At 39.6% G+C, this 22288-nt stretch overlaps 1 pseudogene across 1 annotated transcript; it reads left to right on the plus strand.

Moving 5' to 3' along the window:
* Positions 1 to 19966: 19966 nt before the first annotated feature.
* LOC307112545 lies at positions 19967 to 20902 on the plus strand (annotated as a pseudogene). Its single transcript has 2 exons — positions 19967 to 20235; positions 20765 to 20902. The product of its transcript is annotated as an uncharacterized misc_RNA (transcript).
* The last annotated feature ends 1386 nt before the right edge of the window (positions 20903 to 22288 follow it).

Consider the following 22288-nt stretch of genomic DNA (forward strand, 5'->3'; position numbering starts at 1 on the left):
ACTTTTAAAAACATCCCTGCAAGAGAGCAATCTGGCCCCAGGCACGAAGGCACGACTGTTGTTACCAACAGTAAGCGGTTAAAGAAAGTGCAAGACACTTGAGACCTATGAGGTGGCTCAGATGAGGTGAGGAAGAAGGAGACGGAAGGGGGAATAAACAAAAGATGGCACACGTGGTCTCTCCAATAATCTGTTGAGATGTAGAGATAAAAAGACAAGTAATCATACCAGGGTGGTTGAGTGGCAAGTGGGCCTTGTGAATATTGTGCACATTTGCTACATGTGCTTCAGGACTTTAGAGAAAGGCAAGGTCTCAGGGCCAGGATGGCCAAAGAGGACCAGGACATGTAGGGGAACTGCAGAGAGAGCAGTTTGGCCAGAGGGGAGGATGCTAGCTGGGGGTGTTGGGGAAAAGGGTCAAAGGAGAGAGACTCTCTGGACTTTTCTTGAACAAAATGAGAGATCTGAGTGCTATGAAACAAATGAGCAATGAATGAAATAATCTAACTGTAGGGGAGAAATTATTCTCACATGTTCATAAGTACATCTCCAAGTTGCTGTAGTTTCTCCATATTCATTGGATTTGTCTGTGCTGAGTGCGTCTGATATTCTGTACATGTTCTCATTGCTCTCTCAGCCACAGTGCATGCATTAGTGTCAGTCCCAGTTTTTAAAAATTTTTTTAATTGATTTTAGAGAGGAAGGAAGAGGGAAAGAGAGATAGAAACATCAATGATGAGCCGAAACCGGTTTGGCTCAGTGGATAGAGCATCGGCCTGCGGACTGAAAGGTCCCAGGTTCGATTCCGGTCAGGGGCATGTACCTTGGTTGCGGGCACATCCCCAGTAGGAGGTGTGCAGGAGGCAGCTGATCGATGTTTCTCTCTCATCGATGTTTCTAACTCTCTATCCCTCTCCCTTCCTCTCTGTAAAAAAAAAATCAGTAAAATATATTAAAGGTTAAGCCTTTATTCTTAAAAAAAAAAAAGAAAGAAAGAAACATCAATGATGAGAGAAAAATCATTGATTGGCTGCTTCCTGCATGCCCCCCTACTGGGGATCGAACCTGCAATCTGGACATGTGCCCTGACTGGGAATGGAACCCTGACCAGAATAAACCCTGACCTCCTGGTTCATGGGTTTACACTCAACCCCTGAGCCACACCGGCCAGGCTCAGTCCCATATTTTGCTAAACCTTAGCATTCTGAATTATTGTGGCTTTGCATTAATTCTTAGCTTGAAAACTCAAGAGCTTCTGAGATGTAGCAGCTCTCTGTCTAACCACTCATCAGGCTCATTCTGTCTAGAGACAGGTATGTTTCTCCTTTGTAACATGGTTTCCGGACTCAGCTATGAACTGTGGCTATTGAAGGAATTTTAAAGCACCTTGGGCAGAAAGAATCCAAACTGAAACAGATCCCCCATTTATAAGGTATTACAACATTTCCGTTCTTAAGTGACAAAATTAAACTTCTCCTCTACCGAATCATCCCCCCCTCCACCATATACACACCAACATATCACATCACCCCACCCCCAACTCTGAACATAACTGTTAATAACCACTTGCCCCATAAGATGTTCAAAACCCTTTATTCCCTTCTTTTATTATCTCCCTTAATGATGCTGTATTATCTCCCTTAACCATGGAGAGAGAAATCAGATACAGCCAGAGCCAGGGTTTTGTGTCTATCAGAGAACTATTTCTGTGTAGCTGCTACAGGCCTAGGAAGTGGTGAAAAGCTCCATTTGGGGCAATTTCCCAGATCCTACCAAGTCAACTATTTTCACTAGGGCTTGAATATTTTGTCTGAAGTGTAGTAAATCCTCTAGAATGTCAGCCACAACTTTAAAAACACATTGCAAAACCCACTTTTGCCAAGCCTTGTTTACTCTTTCTTAGGGAGACATTAATTTTTTTAAAATGAACAACTGTTACACTTTTAAGTTACTTACTAAAATTGGCAATTATTTGAGACTGCAAATAGATAAATAAAACGTTTCAAATTCTCTCACTTTTCTTATTAAAAAAACACCTCCTATAGTTGAAAATGATGATGTTGGGCATCAAAGCATTAGGTCTTTCTTTCCTGTATACATTGTTGAGCTTTTGTTGTGATATTATGTTTTTGAGCTCAGACAATTAGTGATTAAAAGAGAAGTTTTTCTTTCTAAAGAAAGGACAGAAGAAATAAAATGAACATTATTAAGAACAAACCATGTGACCAGCACTGTTAGGTCTTTTCAGATATTTATGACATAATCACTGGTAACAATATTGGTACAATATAATGCTTCTTTTAAATTAAATGCTATTACATTCAAAAGAATAGAAGACTATTGCTTAAAACAAGACAAAAGGTGTTTTCTCTTATCTTGCTTCTACCCTACCCCATCCTCAAATCCTAAGTGTTTGGATGCTATTTATAGAATTAGTCTTCTCTATGGTTGATATTGGAGGAGGTTCATGTTTTGCAAACTACAAATAGAAATGCAAGATTTGATTGGTAAAGATGATGGGGGCAGTATTTGAACAATAACGTTTTGTATGCAATTAGTCCTTTCAACTTTACAAATTCCTTCATATATTTTATTTCATTTAATCATTATTAAAACCCTGAGAAGCCACTCTGATTATTATTTCACCTTACAGATGAGACTCAGTTGGGAAATGATTAAAGTAGGGTTCAAACCTTAATCAATAAAGTAATTTAAAAAAATAAAATAAAGTAGGGTTCAAACTATTAAGTGAGGGAGTCGGGCTTCAATGCCAAGACCTAACTTCACATGCAAACACCTTAATCTGAGTAATTAGCTGGTTCATTTGCAGGTATGAAACTAGGATCTGAGCAGGAGACCTCTGTTGGACACTTCTGTCCTCCTCACTCCCATACTTAATCACCAAGTTCTGCCTGCTGCTGCCTTCTCAGTATGTCTCAAAATTCATGTCTTCTCCATTCCCTTGCCACTCGCCATCTCTCAGACTGTTATAACCTTCTGATCAGCCTTTCCCAGCCTCTATGAGTCACTCAAATGGATCTTTCTCATAACTAACAAGGTGTCTAAAATGTAGATCTGATCACAAAATCCTACAACGGCTGCCCATAATCTAAATCTACCAAAAATAAACAAACTGCTGACATTCACAGCCCTCCAGGGTCCCTGTGTATCTCACCAACTTCATCCCCATTTGTCACCCTTAGCCCTCTCTGTGCTCATACACTGTCCCTCTGCCTGAGTGTCCTCCTTCCATTCACTTTGCTTGACTCGTCTTTTGAAATTCAGCTCAGATGTCATCTCCCCAAGATACCTGCCATGACTTCCCTCCAGCCTGCCTCAGGGACCTTCAAATGTGCTCCCACAATACCCTGTGATTACCATTTCACTTACCATCTACTTTTTTTATTAAATTTATTGGGGTGACATTGGTTAATGAGATTATATAGATTTCAAATCTATGATACATCATCTGTATATTGCACAGTGTGCTCACCCCCCAAGGTCAAATCATCTTCTGCCACCATATATTTGACCCCCTTTATTACCCCAACCGCCTTTCCTCTGATAAACATCTTACTGTTGTCTGTGTCAATAGAAAAGATGAAATACTGCCATTTTCGACAACATGGATGGATCGTGAGAATAACATATGAAGCGAAGTGAGTCAGACAGAAAAAGTTAAGAACCATACGAGTGAAATCATATTGATATGAAACTGAAAGCAACAAATAAACAAGAAAAATAACTTACCATCTACTTTTATAAAAATCTGTTTTGTTTTGTTAACAATATCCTATAGAAAGAGATCTCTAAGTTGTCTTTATTATTTTGACAGTGTTTTCTTTTTTACAGTCATTACTACTTTTAGAATATTTACAATTGCCCACAGAGTAAGAATCAAAAAGAGAAAGGAGTTTCCATTCTTTAAAAAAAAAAAGTAGTGGAATTCTAATGGTAATTTTCAGAATTAAAATAAATTCCAGATTTCACAATTATTTTTTATAAAGAAGAAATATTTGCTTAGGGGAAGAACATTATGGGAGATTTTTTAAAGACATTTTGAACCCTCTAGTAAAATATCTGAAAAGGCTGACATAGTTTTTTATTTCTTTTTTTTTAATTTAAATAAATCTTTATTGTTCAGATTATTACAATTGTTTCTCCTTTTTTCCCCCCAGATCTCCCCATCACCCGGTTCCCTCCCCCCCACCCCGTTGTCCTTATCCATAGGTGTAGATTTTTGTCCAGTCTCTTCCCATACCCCCCACACAGACACCCCTTTCCCCCTGAGAATTATCAATCCACTCCCATTCTATGCTTCTGATTCTATTATGTTCACCAGTTTATTCTGTTCCTCAGATTTTGAATTCACTTGATTTTTAGAATCACTTGTTGATAGATATTTGTTGTTCATAATTTTTATCTTTACTTTTTTCTTCTTTTTCCTCTTTTTAAAGAATACCTTTCAGCATTTCATATAATACTGGTTTGGTGGTGATGAACTCCTTTAGCTTTTTCTTATCTGTGAAGCTCTTTATCTGCCCTTCAATTCTGAATGATAACTTTGCTGGGTAGAGTAGTCTTGGTTGTAGGTTCTTGCTATTCATCACTTTGAATATTTCTTGCCATTCCCGTCTGGCCTGCATAGTTTCTGTTGAGAAATCAGCTGACAGTCGTATGGGTGCTCCCTTGTAGGTAACTAACTGTTTTTCTCTTGCTGCTTGTAAGATTCTCTCTTTGTCTTTTGCCCTTGGCATTTTAATTATGATGTGTCTTGGTGTGGTCCTCTTTGGATTCCTCTTGTTTGGGGTTCTGTGCGCTTCCAGTTTTTTATTTCTTTACTTTTCACTTACAATTAATTTTATTCTTTTTCAGTTATTTTATTGAAATATAATTGACATATACATTGTGTAAGTTCAAGGTATAAACGTGTTGATTTGAAACATTTATATATTGCAATATGATTACCACAATAGCATTAGCTAACACCTCTGTTAACCTCACATAATTATAATTTCCTTTTTGTGGTGGGAACAATTAAGATCTAGTCTCTTAGGAACATGAAAATCGGTTTTGTGTTTGTGTCATCTGCTAGCCTTTAAGCTCCTTGAGGGCAAGGACAGTATCTTATTCACCCATGGATCTCCATCACTTTACACAATACCTAGCACAAACAACACATGCTTCTTGGATAAGTTGGATACGTTAATCTTTTTAAAAATGGTTGCTGGCTTCAGAATCCTGCACAAATAGAGAAAATGAGAAGATGACATTTAAGCATGGTGAATCAGCAGGTAAGGAGAACATCAATTTCCAAAAGATGTTTCCAGAAACAGTCTGGAAAAGAGTGTTGACAAAAATCCTAAATGAAGATAGTGTACTGAAGTTGGCAGTCAGGGGGCAAAGTTATTTCCAAAGTACCACTGAGCACTGCCAACAAAACCACCCAATGCCCCAGACTTAGGAGCCTCAGCAAGAGTACACATTGTCCTGGGACATGGCAGTCTTGTTTCCAGATCACAAGTTAGACACCAGGACCAGGACAATGTAGACTTGAGGTTTTTAAAGCAGTAACTCATGCCTGGCCCGTGTGGCTCAGTGGTTGAGCGTCAGCCTAGGAACCAAAAGGTCATGGTTCTATTCCAGTCAGGGCACATGTCCAGGTTGCAGGCTCAATCCCCAGTAGGGGGCGTGTGATTTTTCTATCTCTTAATCCTTCTTCCTTTCTCTCTCTCTCTCTCTCTCTCTCTCTCTCTCTCTCTCTCTCTCTTTCTCTCGTCTCTCTCTCAAAATCAATTAAAAAACATGTTGAAAAAAATAAAGCAATAACTCATCAGGAATACTTTGACTACCTATAAAACCATTTGTCATCCTTTGATTCTCCCTTGCTACTTCTGGTTGTGGTCCAACTTGCCCTTTTCTTTGGTGGACTTCCAAATGTTTCCTTCCTCCTCTGCCTTCCCATGTCTCCTTGCTGTTGTCCCTCACTATGTTGTTTGTGTAAAATCACCATTGACTTTAAAACGCCCTGGAAAATTCTGCTGACTAGTACTGTACTCCTCTAATTGTGGAAAGTACACAGATCACCTAAGTCCATGCCTTAATGGGTTACAGTCCCTGTTTGTCCCTGCTGTTTCGTCTGCCTGGAAGACCTTCACCTAGCCAAACCTTATCCATCTTTCAAGGTTCATCTCAAATGTCCAATGTTAAACTTCCCCAACCCTAAAGACAGAGACAGAATGATCTGTTCTCTACTCGGTGCACCAAGGACAAACTTATTTAGACATCTAGAATCGCTTTTGTAGCACTATTTGATATTTGTTTACATTACTATTTCCCCCATTAAACTCTGAACTCCTGAGGGCAAGTACCAAATGTTACCCATCTTTGTATCCCTTGAACTTATCAATGCCTAGAATATTGTAGACACTCAAAAGACATTTGTTAAAATATCCTATAGTCTTATTGACTCATTAAAGTATCAAGTTCACACCAAAAGTTAACAAAACCTGTTCCCATCAAAATTGGGTATCATACAAAGAGAAATGTGAAAACTGGACAACGTGGGTATTAAACAGTTAATTATGTAAAAAATATTTATTGGGTTTCTGCTATGGAGCCCACTGTACTCAGGGGCTAGAGATACAGCGGGGGGGAAAAAAAGACCAATTTGGTCCTATGATCTCAGTCTAACAGAGAGACTATTCTGAAACAAATACTTGTGCAATTAATCATTATGCAATTTTAATATGCATATAGAAAGACAAGTAGCCAAAACCGGTTTGGCTCCGTGGATAGAGCGTCGGCCTGCGGACTCAAGGGTCCCAGGTTCGATTCCGGTCAAGGACATGTACCTTGGTTGTGGGCACATCCCCAGTAGGGGGTGTGCAAGAGGCAGCTGATCAATGTTTCTAACTCTCTATCCCTCTCTCTTCCTCTCTGTAAAAAAATCAATAAAATATATTTTTTAAAAAAGAAAAGAAAGAAAGACAAGTAGAGGGTGCTTGAGAGCAGACAATAAAGAGACATGAATTAAACTGGAATAAATAGAAGGCTTCTTCCCTGAATTAGTGACACTCAGGCTTAGAGCAGAGTGAAGAGCAGGCATTAACTAGGTGAAGGGATGAGCATGGAGAAACAGAAGGAAACAGCATATTCAAGGTAAAGGTGCTTTAGAAGAACTATACAGGGACCTTCCCGATGTACTCTTGCCTGGGAAACTAACCTGTATGGACTGCATCATCATTGCGCTTCCATGCCCTCTGGCTTCCGTTTGGGTTTGGCCAAGGAGAGGCACTGGCAGGAGAGCAGAGAGTAGGAGGAGCATGAAATCAAAGTATTATTCTCTCTATTTCCACCCTGACAGGTGGCTGTCATTGGTTTCAATCCTCTACCTACAGCCATGACTTCCATCCAACAATCTTCTCCATGGAGCTATTCTGTCAGCTCTGTAATGACTCTCCACTTGTCCTTCAGACCTAGAGATGGTAACTGTTCCTTGCATTATTACCCCCAGAGGACTGCACTATCCCTTGTCGTTTCTTCAAATCCTGCCCACACTCTTGTAAACAGCCTCTTTATTAATCACCCATCAAGTTACCCATTTTAATTCATGCTGTTCTCCTGCCAGAATGCCGACAGCTAGAAAGGACAAATAAGAGGCTAGCTCACACCAATGATTTTTTAAAACATAATAAGGGCTTTAGATTTTGCCCAAAGTGACGTAGAAGCCATTGAGGGGGCTTAAGCAGATGAGGTAGGCGATCATTTTTGCATTTAAGAGAGTCACTCCAACAGCTGCTGTGCAGAGCACAGATGGGAAAAGGTGCAAGAGTAGAAGCAAGGAGGCCAGTTAGGAGGCAACTTTTGTCATGAAGATGGCAAATGATGGGCCATGATGGAATAATTGAGACTGGATACCAAGGTTACGACAGAAAACTAGGAGGAACTAGGGAGCAGCAAAAATCCAGCAAGATTTAAAGTAATGCACATGATTGCATGGCCTCACTGATTAGATACTAGACCCCAGACTCCAAGACCACCCAATTCTGGTTGCTGAACTCCCTTCTTCCCCCCATGTACCACATATGGGCCAGCTAAAGTGACCTGTTTACCAATTGCAATGTACTTTACACCTAGTATACTCTATCTAGATTGTTATTGCTCTCAGCCAAAGCTTACCCATCCTCCAAGGCACAGCTCAAAAGATAATAAGTAATCACATATAATAATTTCTGAGAACATAACTCTTTTCCAGGTACTATGTTACCAGCATTAGCTCATGTAATTCACCTACCTAGGAGGTAAGAGTATCATTCACTCCATTTTACAGAGGAGAAAACTGAGGCTCAGAGAAATTAATTGTCCACAGTCACATCTTATTGGACTTGAACCCAGGCCCGGATGACTCCAAAACCCCTGTGTTTGATCCCAATTTGCAATTTATCATTTGATTGTCCATCTTGGATGCCTTATTGTATGTGATTGGTAAGAAGCATGTTAACCGATATTTCACATTTCACATTTTGTGAATTGTCTCTGGAAATTCCAAAGAGGAACTCATCTCCTGAGTTATTCAGAATTCACTTTCAGATGGTCTCATGCCACAGTCCATTGTATGTGCTAAGTTACTTTAAATTGCTACAACCAGAGATTCTGGTGGAATCTAAATACTAAGTGAAAATTGAGTATGTTAGCTGATTTCTTCACAGTATCTGCTTGCATCAGCTGAATTAAATGAGACTCCCAAGAAATGAAGTCCAAGAGTATCAATGATTGGAATCTGGGCACATGCAGGCATAGACCGTGAATGTCATGATGAATGGGATGAGTGTAAATGAATAGTGCTATGGTACAGAATTTGGCATCAAAATACTTAGCCTGGCCAGTATGGCTGTGTTTGAGCATCAACCTATGATGCTAACCCTAACCCTAACCCTAACCCTAACCCTAACCCTAACCCAGAAGGTTACAGTTCAATTCCCAGTTGGGCACATACCCAGGTTGTGTGTGCAATCCCCAGTGTGGGGCATGTAGGAGGCAGCCAATCAGTGATTCTCTCTCACCATTGATGTTTCTATCTCTCTCTCCCTCTTCCTTTCTCTCTGAAATCAATAAAAATATATTCACAAAAACAAACAAAAAAATCTTAAAACTAGATCTGGTTCCAGAACAAGTCACTTAAACTCACAGCAAAATGAAATTAATAATAATTTATAATTCAAAAGATTGTTTTGAGGGTGTCATCATTCATGTGAAAAAAATTTTTGCAAACTACAAATGTCCATTATTAAGTATTATTGTTATCTATATATGTAAAAGGCTAAGTGGCCATCTGACAGTCTGACCAACCGTCTAACCCAGTGGCCACCAACCGGTGATCCACAGACCACTGGTGGTCTGTGAGGTCCGAAAGGTTGGTGACCACTGGTCTAACCAACTGACCAACCGGTACATATGATGGCACTGGCAATTTAAAAATAAGTGTTGGCTCGCGCATGCACAATACATATAAAGCTCTCACTGGTGCCAATCGCACGCTACACCAGAATGTATCTGAAGGCCAACTATCGGCACAGCGTGCCTCTGAAGCTGAAAGAAGGCATCGTCATTGACAGAATATGTCTGAAGACCAACTATTGGCACAAAAGATTTCGACCTAACATAATCGAAGCTGAAGTATTAACAGGATCTGCGGAAGGAGAGGTTGTTCTGATTCCAAGAATTGATTTGTCCCCATCTGACATTGGCCTCCCATTTAAATTAATTCGAAGACAGTTTCCCATGATGCCAGAATTTGTGATGACTATTAATAAATCACAAGGACAAACTCTACACATTGTAGGAATATTCCTACCTGAACCCGTTTTTGGACATGGTCATTTATATGTTGCTTTCTCTCAAGTTCAAAGAGCGTGTGACGTTAAAGTTAGAGTTGTAAATACTTCATCACAAAGGAAATTAGTCAAGTACTCTGAAAGTATTTTTACTCTTACTGTGATATACAGGGAGATATTAGAATAAGTTTAATCAATTTATCAGTCATTGTTTTTACCAATGTTGTTTTTATATCATGTTTTTGTTGTTTTTATATCATGTAGTTATTGTTTATTTATTAATCAATTTATATATTATTTTCATATACATTTTACTAATTTTCTTTCATCTCTGACACTTCTATTATAGAGAAAGGGCAAATAGCAATATTAAAATATTTTGTATTTTAATATTATAATACTATATTATAAGTACTATTTTGAAATGTAATTTTTTTTACATTACATTTACCACACGAATCTTTCTTCTAATTAATTTCCTTTCAATGTGCACAAACCTGCGCACTGGGCCACTAATTAGATTATAAGTCCCTACAGTAAGCTAAGACATACCTCAAGCTTATCTTCAATTTCTCTAGTGGGGCAGTTTTATGTGTTGAAGATTAAGAAAGGGTAGATGTGAAGTGCCAGGATGTCAGAAGCCTATTAAATATTTAATAAATCTTGGTAGATGGTTTATTCTTTCATACACAGGAGACTGTTATATAAGTATATATGCAATCATATATGCATATATAATCACATATATGGAAGAAAATACGTAAAAATGTAAAGAGATTTTTCCTAGTTATCCCCCAATCACTATTCTAGATACTGGAGATACAATGAAGAATTGAACAAAATACTACCCTCAATTTTTTGTTATTTACTTCCTTTCAACTCCTCTCTCATATACAAGAATCACTTTTTTATCATAAAGAAAAATCAAACTACAAAGACAATAAAAAGAAAGAGGTTGCCAAACATGGGGGGAGGAAGGTGAGGGATGAATAATTGGAGCACAAGGGATTTTGAGGGCAGTGAATTACATTATCACTTGCCAAAACTTACAGAAGGTACAACACAACGAATGAACCCTAATGTAAACAATGGATTTTAGATACTAATAATGTAGCTTCATTGTTTCATCAATTGTAATAAATGTACCATATCAATGCAAGATGTTAACAATAGAGAAAACTGAGGAGGAGTATATGGGAACTCTGTATTTTCTGCACAATTTTTCTGTAAACCTAAACTGCTCTGAAAAATAAAGTCTTTTTTTTTTAACTAAAAAAAAAAGGAAAGGAAAGAAAAAGAAATATCCCTGAAAGCTCTGGTTTGCTTAGGTGAACACTTCCCAAATACTAAATTGCAATTGCATTACTCTTCCTGGCAGGAAACAACTTGTGGCCTTTTCCCTACTAGCAAGAAGTCATTAGCATTCATTTTTCTTTTTCCCCAAGTCTATTAAACAGTAACAATAAAATGCCTGGTTAGGTATAGAAAATCTGCCTTGTTACCTACTTTATTATTATGTGTACTTTTATATTTGTTGGTTATAAGCAATTAGTGGTTGCTTGGCAACAAAGTTTGAGGCTGTCTTCCTGGTAGAAATGAGTTCTCTAAGCAAAGCACCCCATTGTCTTCAATGCTGAGTTTCCAAAGCCACCCCAGGATACAAGGTTATGGAATTGTTGGAGTGAGTGACATTCTCATCTGGTTCAGTTCTTTTCTTATTCATTCATTCAACAAATATTTAAAGATGATTTACGCCCTATCCGGTTTGGCTCAGTGGATAGAGCGTCGGCCTGCAGACTCCAGGGTCCCAGGTTCGATTCTGGTCAAGGGCATGTACCTTGGTTGCAGGCAGGCACATCCCCAGTGGGGGTGTGCAGGAGGCAGCTGATTGATGTTTCTCTCTCATAAATGTTTCTAACTCTCTCTCCCTCTCCCTTCCTCTCTGTAAAAAATCAATAAAATATTTTTAAAAGAAAAAAATAAAAGATGATTTACTATGTGCCAGTCACCATGCTAGTAGGCACTGGAGTTAGAGTGGAGAATAAGATGGAAAATGCCCCATCCTCAAGGTGTTTTCATTCTAGTGGGGCAGGAGGAAGATAAACAATTAAATACAATTTTCCAATTATGATAATCAGGCAAAGATCAGTGTCATGAAGAAAAGTAAAGTAGGATAAGTAGATATAAAGAGTTTTGAGCCCTAACCGGTTTGGCTCAGTGGATAGAGCGTCGGCCTGCGGACTGAAGGGTCCCAGATTCGATTCCGGTCAAGGGCATGTACCTTGGTTGCGGGCACATCCCCAGTAGGCAGTGTGCAGGAGGCAGCTGATCAATGTTTCTCTCTTAGCAATGTTTCCAACTCTCTATCCCTCTCCCTTCCTTTCTGTAAAAAAAATCAATAATAAAAAAAAAAATATATATATATATATATATATATTTTTTTTTTTAAGAAAGAGTTTTGAAGAGTTTCTCTTTGTTAGTTTTATGAGTGAAGGTCTCTCTGAGGAGGTGATGATTGAAGAGAGGCAAATGAAATGAGGCAGGGGAAGAGCATGCCATAGAGATGAAACTGCAAGTGCAAAGACCTTGGGACAGTAGCATGCTTGGCGTTTCCAAACTCAGCAAGGAAGTCAGTGTGGCTAGCAATGAGTGCATTAATGAGTTAACAGAAGAGGGTGGGAAATGAACTCAAAGAGATGGAAAACCATTGGGGAATTCTGAGCAAGAGTTTTTCAAAGGTGATACCATGGCTGTCACATGGGGAATGGCCTGTAGGGGGTGGGCAGAGGGGTATGAAGGAGTCAGACATTACTGCAGTGTCTGGAAGAGAGACCATGGACTGAGTGAACCAGTCAAATAGAGAAGCAGGAATCCAGGTTTGATGGCATATTTGATGTCAGATAAAGCCTATTATTTATCTCCCAAATTAGATGAGACCAATCCAAGTTGGGAAACAAAAACTAATTGATTAGTTAAAAGCAAAGTTTAGTAGTGATCTCTGCAAAACTGAGCTTCAAGGAAACGCTGACTTTCTAAGCAATATTCTCTCGCCTATATTACCTAAATTTATTTCCACTTTACCTTCAGAGTCAATTTATCACATTCACAGAACATATACTAGTATTTCACAAAAGAGCTTATATGCAGAATGCATAAAGAATTACTGCATCTCAATAATAAAAAGACAACCAACTTTTTAATTGTGTGTAAAATTTTGAATGGACACTTCAGAAAGATATATGAATGGCCAATGAGCATATTAAAAAGTGTTCAACATTACGCCCTAGCTGGTTTGGCTCAGTGGATAGAGTATCAGCCTACTGACTGAAGGGTCCCAGGTTCAATTCCAGCCAAGGGCACATGCCCGGGTTGTGTGCTTGATCCCTAGTAGAGGGCATGCAGGAGGCAGCCAATCACTAATTCTCTCTCATCATTGATGTTTCTCTCTCTCTCTCTCTCTTTCTCTCTCTCTCTCTCTCTCTCTCTCTCTCTCTCTCTCTCTCTCTCTTTCCCTTCCTCTCTGAAATCAATCAAGACTGCAGGGAAATGTAAAGTAAAACCACAATGAGATACTACAACATATCCCTTAGAATGGCTAAAATTAAAATACCAACAATGCTAAATGTTGGTGACAATACAGAGCAACTGGAACTCTCATATCATGTTGATAGGAGTGTTAAATGGCACAATCATTTTGGGGAAAAGTCTAGCTTTTTTTTTTAGCTCAATATAACCTCTATCTTATTACCCAGCAATTCTATTCCTAAATATCTATCCAAGACAAATGAAAGCCTTTGTCCATAAAAAGTATATATATAGCAGCTTTATTCAAAACTAGAAGCCTGATGCACGAAATTCGTGCAAGGGACTCGGCCCTCGCAGCCCCGGCTTTGTCCAGAAGGTCATACAGAAGGATGTCCCGAAGGACAACTGGTCTAATTAGCATATTATGCTTTTATTATTATAGAATATCCTCAAACTGAAAACAGACAAGGTGCCCTTGACCGGAATCAAACCCAGGATCCTTCAATCTGCAGGCAGACACTCTAGCCACTGAGTCAAACCAGCTACTCCCATTTTAAAGAGAGTGGGCTATTCTCTATTCAAAGATAAACATTGTTAACATTTTGATGTTGATTATTCTAAGTTTTTTTTCTATACATAAAATTTTTTTCAGCTTAAAGTAATAGAATTATTATGTACATTTCCCACATGTCTTTTGTACTTATTAATATATGGTAAGCATCATTTCTTTTTATTAAATACTAGAGGCCCAGTGCACAAAATTCGTGCATGGGGGGTGTCCCTCAGCCTGGCCTGTGCCCTCTTGCAATCTGGGACCCCTCAGGTAGGGTCCCTAGGCCTGCCAGCGATCAGGGCCTATTGGGGCTTTCCTCCCCCCAGCTGCTGGCAGCTGGCCCCACCCCCGCTGCTGCCACTGCTTGCTATCTGTGTGGTGCTGTCCCCCCGCCCCCCCACACTGTTCACCTCCCTCTGCCGGTGACAGGCATGGGGTGTGATCCCTTGGCTGGCTTGGGCCTCCCGATGCGGGGCAATTGTGGTGGGGCTCCCTGACCGATCACATTGCACCCACCTTTGCTGACCTGGCGCCAATGCGTGTCATAGCGTGGTCATCTGGAAGGTTGTCTGGACAGTTGTCCTGCTATTCAGTCGTTTGGTCGATTTGCATATTATGCTTTTATTATTATAGATTTTTCCAAAATATCATTTTTGATAACAGAACTACTTAAGGCTCTATTGCCACCTCCACCCATTCCCAACTACATTGGATTTTATCTTTTCTTTGAAACCTTTGCTAATTTAAGGGTTGAAAATATAACTCTTTTAAAATATTTTTATTATAGTGAGATTTAAGTTTTTCATTTTAATTGATCCTTTGTCTATTATTTTTTCTTTTATCTTTTCTATTGAAGTACTTTTATTGATTTATAAAAGATTTTATGTATTATATTTATTAAGTTTTTGTCATACGTTACAAATACACATACAAAAATATATTTTTTTCAGATTTTTAATTTTTTTAATAAAATTGTTTATTCACAAAAATTTGATATAAACTTTTAGTTATCTATCTATTGTTTGTTTCCTTACCATGCTGTCTTGAAAAAGACCTAGAGAGATTGTGAGAGAGAGAGAAAATAATAAACTGATTCAAGAGGGAAAACTTGAAGAAGAGAAGGAAGAAAAAGTATTAAGGCAATGGTTCCAAGATTGAGCAGACAGACCTGGTTTTAATTTCATCTCAGTATTAACTACTGAGTTTTAATTTCATCTCAGTATTAACTACTAATTGGGCAAGTAATTAAATCTCTTAGCACTAGTTTCCTCTTTTGTTTACTGAAGATAATCCTTTCCCTAAGGGTTGTTGGGAGGACTACATTTTATGAATAAGTAAATAAATAAATAAATAAATAAATAAATAAAGCATCTCCCTTGAGAGAGAGAGTGGGTCTATTAGGGGCAGAAGTAGAATATTGGGGACCAGCTATAATGATAAGAAATATTAATCATACTCTGTTAAACGTGCTTGTTTTGTTCTGATTAAAGAAAGCACATTCTAACCTGGCTGGGAGTTGCAGAACCTGGAAGCTCACCTGGAAATGTGGCCAATCCTCCACAGGAGCTGCCTATTATCATGGGAAGATTAACAACCTTGTTGCAGAAACCAGAGGTGCCAGCCCTTTGCAAAACCCAGCCCTTTGCATACCTGCAGGCCTTTGCAAACCCCTAGCCCGCATTGCTTGTAAACTGCCCATTTTGCATACCCATTTTAATCACTTTTGCCTACTTCCTCATGTAATCTTCTTCCTTCTACCCAATATGAACAGTTGGCTTATGGTGGGGATGCAGAGCAGAATTTTGTGGATGAGCTGTTGCCCTCCCATATGATTCAAACCTGTCTCTGGTGAATTGGCTTAAGTAGTGACAGGCAGCCCAGGCCCATTGATTGTCCAGTTTCAGGTCCTCTACAAGTTGTAACAATTACTAAAAGGAAAAATGTCCTAAATCAGTGCTTCTCAAGTGTTAATGTATCTGTGAATCATGGGACATCTTATTGAATGACTCAGTTCAGCTACAGCAGAGTCTGAGTTTCTGCATTTCAGACTGGCTCCCAGATGATGCTAATGTGAGTTTGAAGGTTCTAGCATCTTTGGACAATGGGAATCTTTGACAGGGAATACTTAAGAACCAAGTTAACAACTGATGTTTATTTTCAAAAGAATTGTGACTCTTAGAACTACACAGAATTTGCAAGATGGAAGAGATGGCTATTCCTTGGAGGATGAAACTTGAATCCAAAATTAACTAGGTCAATATTTCATCAGATGAAATGTAATTACAGTCACTATTGCTACACAGAGAAGCCAAACCTCAGATGGATAGATAATTATGCATAAAGAATAAAGTAAAATATCTAGTGGCCAAGACCTCTCATGACCTCCTTCCCAAAAACTCATCCAAAACATCCCTCAAAAGGAAAACACCCTTTATGAAAAAATTGAGGCCTTGAGCAGTGTTCAGCTTGTGTCTTTCTCCACCAATCAGAAGCATCACTTGGAGCATTTGTTCCCACCCCTAGAGCTTCAGAGAGTTCATGGATGGGGATGGGAGAACCCCAAGCTTCTGTATTTCTAACAGAAATGATTTGGGAAACCCTGCCTTACTGGGTTCATCTCCTTTCTTTTCAGTTTAGAAGTTATAGCAGAGAGGAGTTAGCTCAACCTGGTGGACAGAGGTTCTATTGTAAAAACAACAACAACAACAAAATACTGGGTGACCTTTAGTAGCTGTGTAACCTTAAGAGAGTTACTCATCCTCCTTGAGTCTGAGTTTTTTCCTCATCTGTAAAACAAGAATAATAAAAGCATTCACATAAGGTCCTTAGGGAGCCTAGATAAGTTGATGGATTTGACAGCCACTTGTAAACTGAATACAAATGTGATGTCTATAAATGCATCTATTATGTCAAATCTTCACTGAACAAAGCCATTGGCATGTCCCTGGGGGTTTCATAGTGTGAGATTGCATCCATTCAGCAAGGGGGAGTTGGTAAACTAAAGATCAAGTTGACATAAAACCTAGCTGTTATCCCAAGGTTTCCTTCTCTTATTTGAGAAACTTGGGAAAAGAGAGGCAATCCTACAATCTGCTATCTCACCAATTCACATGATGACGATAGCTCCTTGCTCCCCTCTCAGAGCGACGGAGATGCTTTGTCAATGATAAAAGCTGAAGGTCTCTTGTAAACTACAAAATCCATACACATTGGTTGTGCCTATCACTGCAAGAGCTGAAAAGGGCGAGGCATCAGTTTTCAGTAATATCTCACCCTAATCCCACCTAATCCCTGCCCCAAAGAACAAGAAGACTTTCCATCACAGTTCCAAAAACACCAGAGTATTCAGAATTTCTGGCATGAAGGTCAGTGCCCTGGGGTGGAGCTGAGCTGCTCAAGAAGCAAAGAACCACCTCCCTTGGATGACACTTCAGGTATTAATTGTACAAAAATCTTGCTCTCTGAATCTTACGTTAGAGAATTCATCATTCATTTGGGGAATGATTCCTCTCAGTACTACGAGTATATAGAATCTCCTTTCTGAGTAGACAGATTGGGAACAGTCTATAATTTTAAATTTTTTATCATCACCCAAGGATATGTTTTTTAATTGATTTTAGAGATGAAGGGGGAGAGAGAAAGAAAGAAACATTGATATGAGAAACATGGGAAAGAGATATCAATTGGCTGTCTCTGTATATGCCCCAACAGGGGATTGAATCCACAACCTAAGTATGTGCCCTGCCCTAGAATCAACCCCACAACCTTTTGGTGTATGGGATGCTGCTCCAACTAACTGAGCCACCGGCCAGGGCTTAAATTTTAAAAACTAAGCAGGTGAAATTGTTGGCCCATTGTCCACATGCCTGGCATCTTTGTATGTTCCCAAGAGTTGGGTGATGGATGGTGCCACATGTTCCACTGCTGCGGCTGAACCTGTCATCATGCATCAGGTTTCAGGAGTGGAACTGTAGAATCTGAGCCTTGGGAGAGCTGAGTTCAGATATCTGTAGAGTTGGGCATGGGTCTATTAAGGGATTAGGAGTGGGAAAGGCTCACAGTCATTAAAAGTGGGGAAATGAGAACAGCTGTGTGGGAAAATAACCCCACTCAGAGATGGGAATCAAGGTGGGGAGCATGCCGAAACCGGTTTGGCTCAGTGGATGGAGCGTTGGCCTGCAGACTCAAGGGTCCCAGGTTCGATTCCGGTCAAGGGCATGTACCTTGGTTGCGGAGACATTCCCAGTAGGGGGGTGTGCAGGAGGCAGCTGATCGATGTTTCTCTCTCATCGATGTTTCTAACTCTCTATCCCTCTCTCTTCCTCTCTGTAAAAAATCAATAAAATATATTTTTTTAAAAAAAAAGGTGGGGAGCAGGCAACCAGCAGAGCTTGCAAGTGGAGCTGCTACCGGCTATGAACGCTTCCTAGAAATTCTAGGAAACCAAGGAGTGGGGGCTCAGCAGTGAGGTTTGGAAGAAGTAAGCTAAGGAAGGAGATTCATACTCCAAAGAGCAGCCTACAACCCCTGGTATTTTTCAGATTTTTTTCAAAGTTCTCTTTTTCTTAACAATTTTACTCACTTAGACACCAGCAAGAAATGTGATGTCACATTTCTTTACAACTTAAAGGTAACAATTTCTACATACTTTTCCTTTCATGGGGTATTACTTTAAACAAAATGAACCTTAAAAAAAAAACTACTGGGTATATCTTAAGCCAGTGGTCAGCAAACTCATTAGTCAACAGAGCCAAATATCAACAGTACAACGATTGAAATTTCTTTTGAGAGCCAAATTTTTTAAACTTAAACTTTTTCTAACGCCACTTCTTCAAAATAGACTCGCCCAGGCCGTGGTATTTTGTGGAAGAGCCACATTCAAGGGGCCAAAGAGCTGCATGTGGCTCATGAGCCGCAGTTTGCCGACCACGGAACTAGGAGGTCATGGTTTACCAGTGATTCCCAGTCAGGGCATATGCCCAGGGTGCAGGCTTAGTCCCCAGTAGGGGGTGTGCAAGAGGCAGCCAATCGATGATTCTCTTTCACCATTGATGTTTTGATCTCTCCCTTCAGATCCTCTCTGAAATCAGTTTAGCTGTAACAATTGGAAAAACAGCATAGAAGTGGAGGCCACACAATAGAGTAGGAGCCCAATTCCTGGGGACTTTGTGGAGCAGAGCCTATGTCCTGACTTTAGAGAGAGAAATTAACTTCTTCCATGTCTAAGCCAATGTTGTTTTTCCAATTGTTACAGCCAAATTGAACCCGATGTAACTAATTCACATGCCCATTCATTCATCCCAGGCTTGTAAACATGTCACAGGTGGAGATCTTAGGGAAAGAGGAACTAGCAGATACACTGTGCATTTTTAGCACAAAATAAAACAAATAATAGCTAATAATTAATGAGTGCTTACTTTAACGGCTCTTACCTCCTTATGCTCATGTGTAAATAAGGAAACTTAAAAGAGGTTAAGTGACTTGTCCAAGATCATATTGCTAGAAAACGGCAAAGATAGGATTTGAACCCAGGTCTGGATTGACTCCATAAACCACGTTATTTGCTAGATGTATCCCCATGGGTGGAGACTGAGTCACACAGCAAACAAGAGAGTGAGGCACAAGTCCAGTTTTACAAAATCAGCAGAAACTCTGAATTCAAACTCAAATTCAGACTCTTATTCCAGCAATATTCAATCATTTCATAAAAATCAGAGGGTCAGTTGTGTTCTAATCACTCCATAAGGTATCCTAAGGGAAAAGAGGTTGAACCACTTAAAGCTAGATTCCCTAAAATTCAACTCCCTTTTGCGGCTTTTTGCACCCGTCCAGGTGGTCTATTATTTCTGTCTTTTTTTTTTTCACTCTAAGGACTTAAAAATTAATTTATCTAGAATAAAACATCTGGCTTATTGCATTTACATCATTTTAAGAATGATGGAGTTGAGATTGCTTTTGGATGACAGAAAGTGAAAGGAGACTTACAAAAGAGCCATCTTGAACTAGAAAGTTAGAATTTTTTTTTTTTATCAATCTCAACTCTTTTCAGATTATGGAGAATGCAAAAGGCAAGGAGTGCAACTCCACAGAGAAGTCAGGGGAAGAGTATGTGACTCTCAAGTTTGAACCCACATCCGTGGAAACTGGAGAGGAGTAGCAGGCTTTGAGCGAGCCAATCACATCAGTTTTACGAAGAACCGCAGCGAAGGGGATCAAACAAAAAGAACTGTAAAGGATAACAAAGCTTCCTGCCCCCAGGAGAGCACAAGATGCCACTACAGCCTAAAACCTCGAAGAAGATACCTGTTCTTCTGTCGTCCTGTAAACTGTCACCGGTCAACCTGCTTCACCGGGACATCATGCAGAGCTAGTGCGATCAGTGAAACCTCAGCACCGGAAGCCAGAAATAGCTGCTCTTGCCCAATCCAAAAGAATGCTCCTGTCATAGACAAGGAGGCCAAGATCCAGACATGATCATAAAGAAAATCAAAGGTGGAAATGTCTCTGAAGAAAAAGATGTGGCCCTAACTGGTTTGGTTCGGTGGATAGAGCGTCAGCCTGCAGACTGAAGGGTCCCAGGTTCGATTCCGGTCAAGGGCATGTACCTTGGTTGCTGGCACATCCCCAGTGGGGGGCGTGCAGGAGGCAGCTGATCGATGTTTCTCTCTCATCGATGTTTCTAACTCTCTATCCCTCTCCCTTCCTCTCTGTAAAAAATCAATAAAATATATTTTTAAAAAAAAAAAGATGTGGCTCCTGCCCCCGAGGAGAAGGTGCCTGCCCCTGAACAGCCTACCACCGCCCTCGAGGGAGTGAATACTGTTGTCAAAACAACTGCTGCCTGGACCAGAGCTGCAGACAGAGCCAGGAAGATCGGAGAGTGGAATCGCCACAAGAGACTTAGTATGTCCGGTAGTGTGTGGCCCAGGGGAGAAGTCTCCCTGTGGACATAATGGTTGGGTTCACCTACCGTTTTATGATGAACTAGCCTGAGTTTCTGAAAAATGAAGGCAACTGAGTGCCAAACCATAGGAGCCAAACTAAAGAGAAAATTGTTATTCTTTTCTTGCACCTTGCCTGCAATTTTCCAATATTCTGTGCCCAAAATGAGTTTAGAGGAAGAATATGTTAATGAAAAGCCTCCAATGAGATTAGAATACACACACACACACACACACACACACACACACACACACACACAAGATCACAGATATGATTGTAAGTAAGCAATGGTGAAAAGGTTACTACAGTCAGCTCACTGATAGCCGACCCCCAGTCCTTTCCACATCCTCCATGCTTTCTGCTACGGATCTTATAGACTGGTGGGTTGTAGGTGGTACTCACAGACCCCAAAGGTGCCTGCTTTGGTTTGGGATAGATGGGTTGGGATATGGAGATTTTTATGTTTTAAAAATGGAAAAACATCTCACTAATCACCAATAATTTCGCTTAATACAAGAAAAGGTCATTCATTCTACCAATGTTGACCCTTTTGAAATAGTAATGGCCTCAATACCTTCTAAGTGGGAACATCTTCAGCCGAAGACTGTAAATAATTGAGTAACAAAACAGCAATAGTTTGCTGGATATTCCTTTTTGGAATACAGATTACCTTGGTTGCTACTGACTTCTAATTGTCAGGGTAATAATGACTTCAAGGTGTTGAGTATTTTAAGCCAAAGAGAAAGTTGTTATTCTCTCTCTCTCTCTCTCTCTCTCTCTCTCTCTCTCCCTCCTTCACTCCCCCAAAACATATGATTCTTAAAATAAAAAAACAGCATTTTCCAAGTGGGTTTTTTTTTTTAGTAACCTCAGACTCCTATGGTTTGGCTCTGGGCTAAAACACAGGGTGCTTTGCCAGGACCATTTTCACTTGTAACTGTTTTGTATATTTCTGTTGCTTAAAATGTTTAAGGCTGCTTCCAAATCATAAATACATAATATGTTGAATTTAAAATATGTATGTAAAATTGTCAACTATTATATTTAGGGATATAATGTGTCCCATGGGATACATTCGTCACAATCAAGTTACTGTTAGTTAATGTTCTGACTCAAAGTAGGATTAAGCCAAAAAGCATGCTTTTTCTTTTGCATGATTCTTTTTTACATTTGTTGTCTACTTCCTGAATTTATAGCCCTGGTTTTCTTGAAAAAGACTTGATGTTTTTCATTTGTCTTGTGTTTTCAAAGTAATTTCTAACATGGTTTTATTATGAGTAGAGGGTCCCCCCCCCCCTCCATTCACCACCACCAGTGAAAATGTAAAGGTAATGCACTAGGAATGGTGACAGAGTTGGAGAGTTTATAATCATCATAATATAGACTGGTTTGGGCAATAATTCTTAATAAATATTGACACTAAAGAGGAAAA

This window comes from Cnephaeus nilssonii, assembly GCF_951640355.1.
Source record: "Cnephaeus nilssonii genome assembly, chromosome: 16".
Classification (NCBI taxonomy): Eukaryota; Metazoa; Chordata; class Mammalia; order Chiroptera; family Vespertilionidae; genus Cnephaeus; species Cnephaeus nilssonii.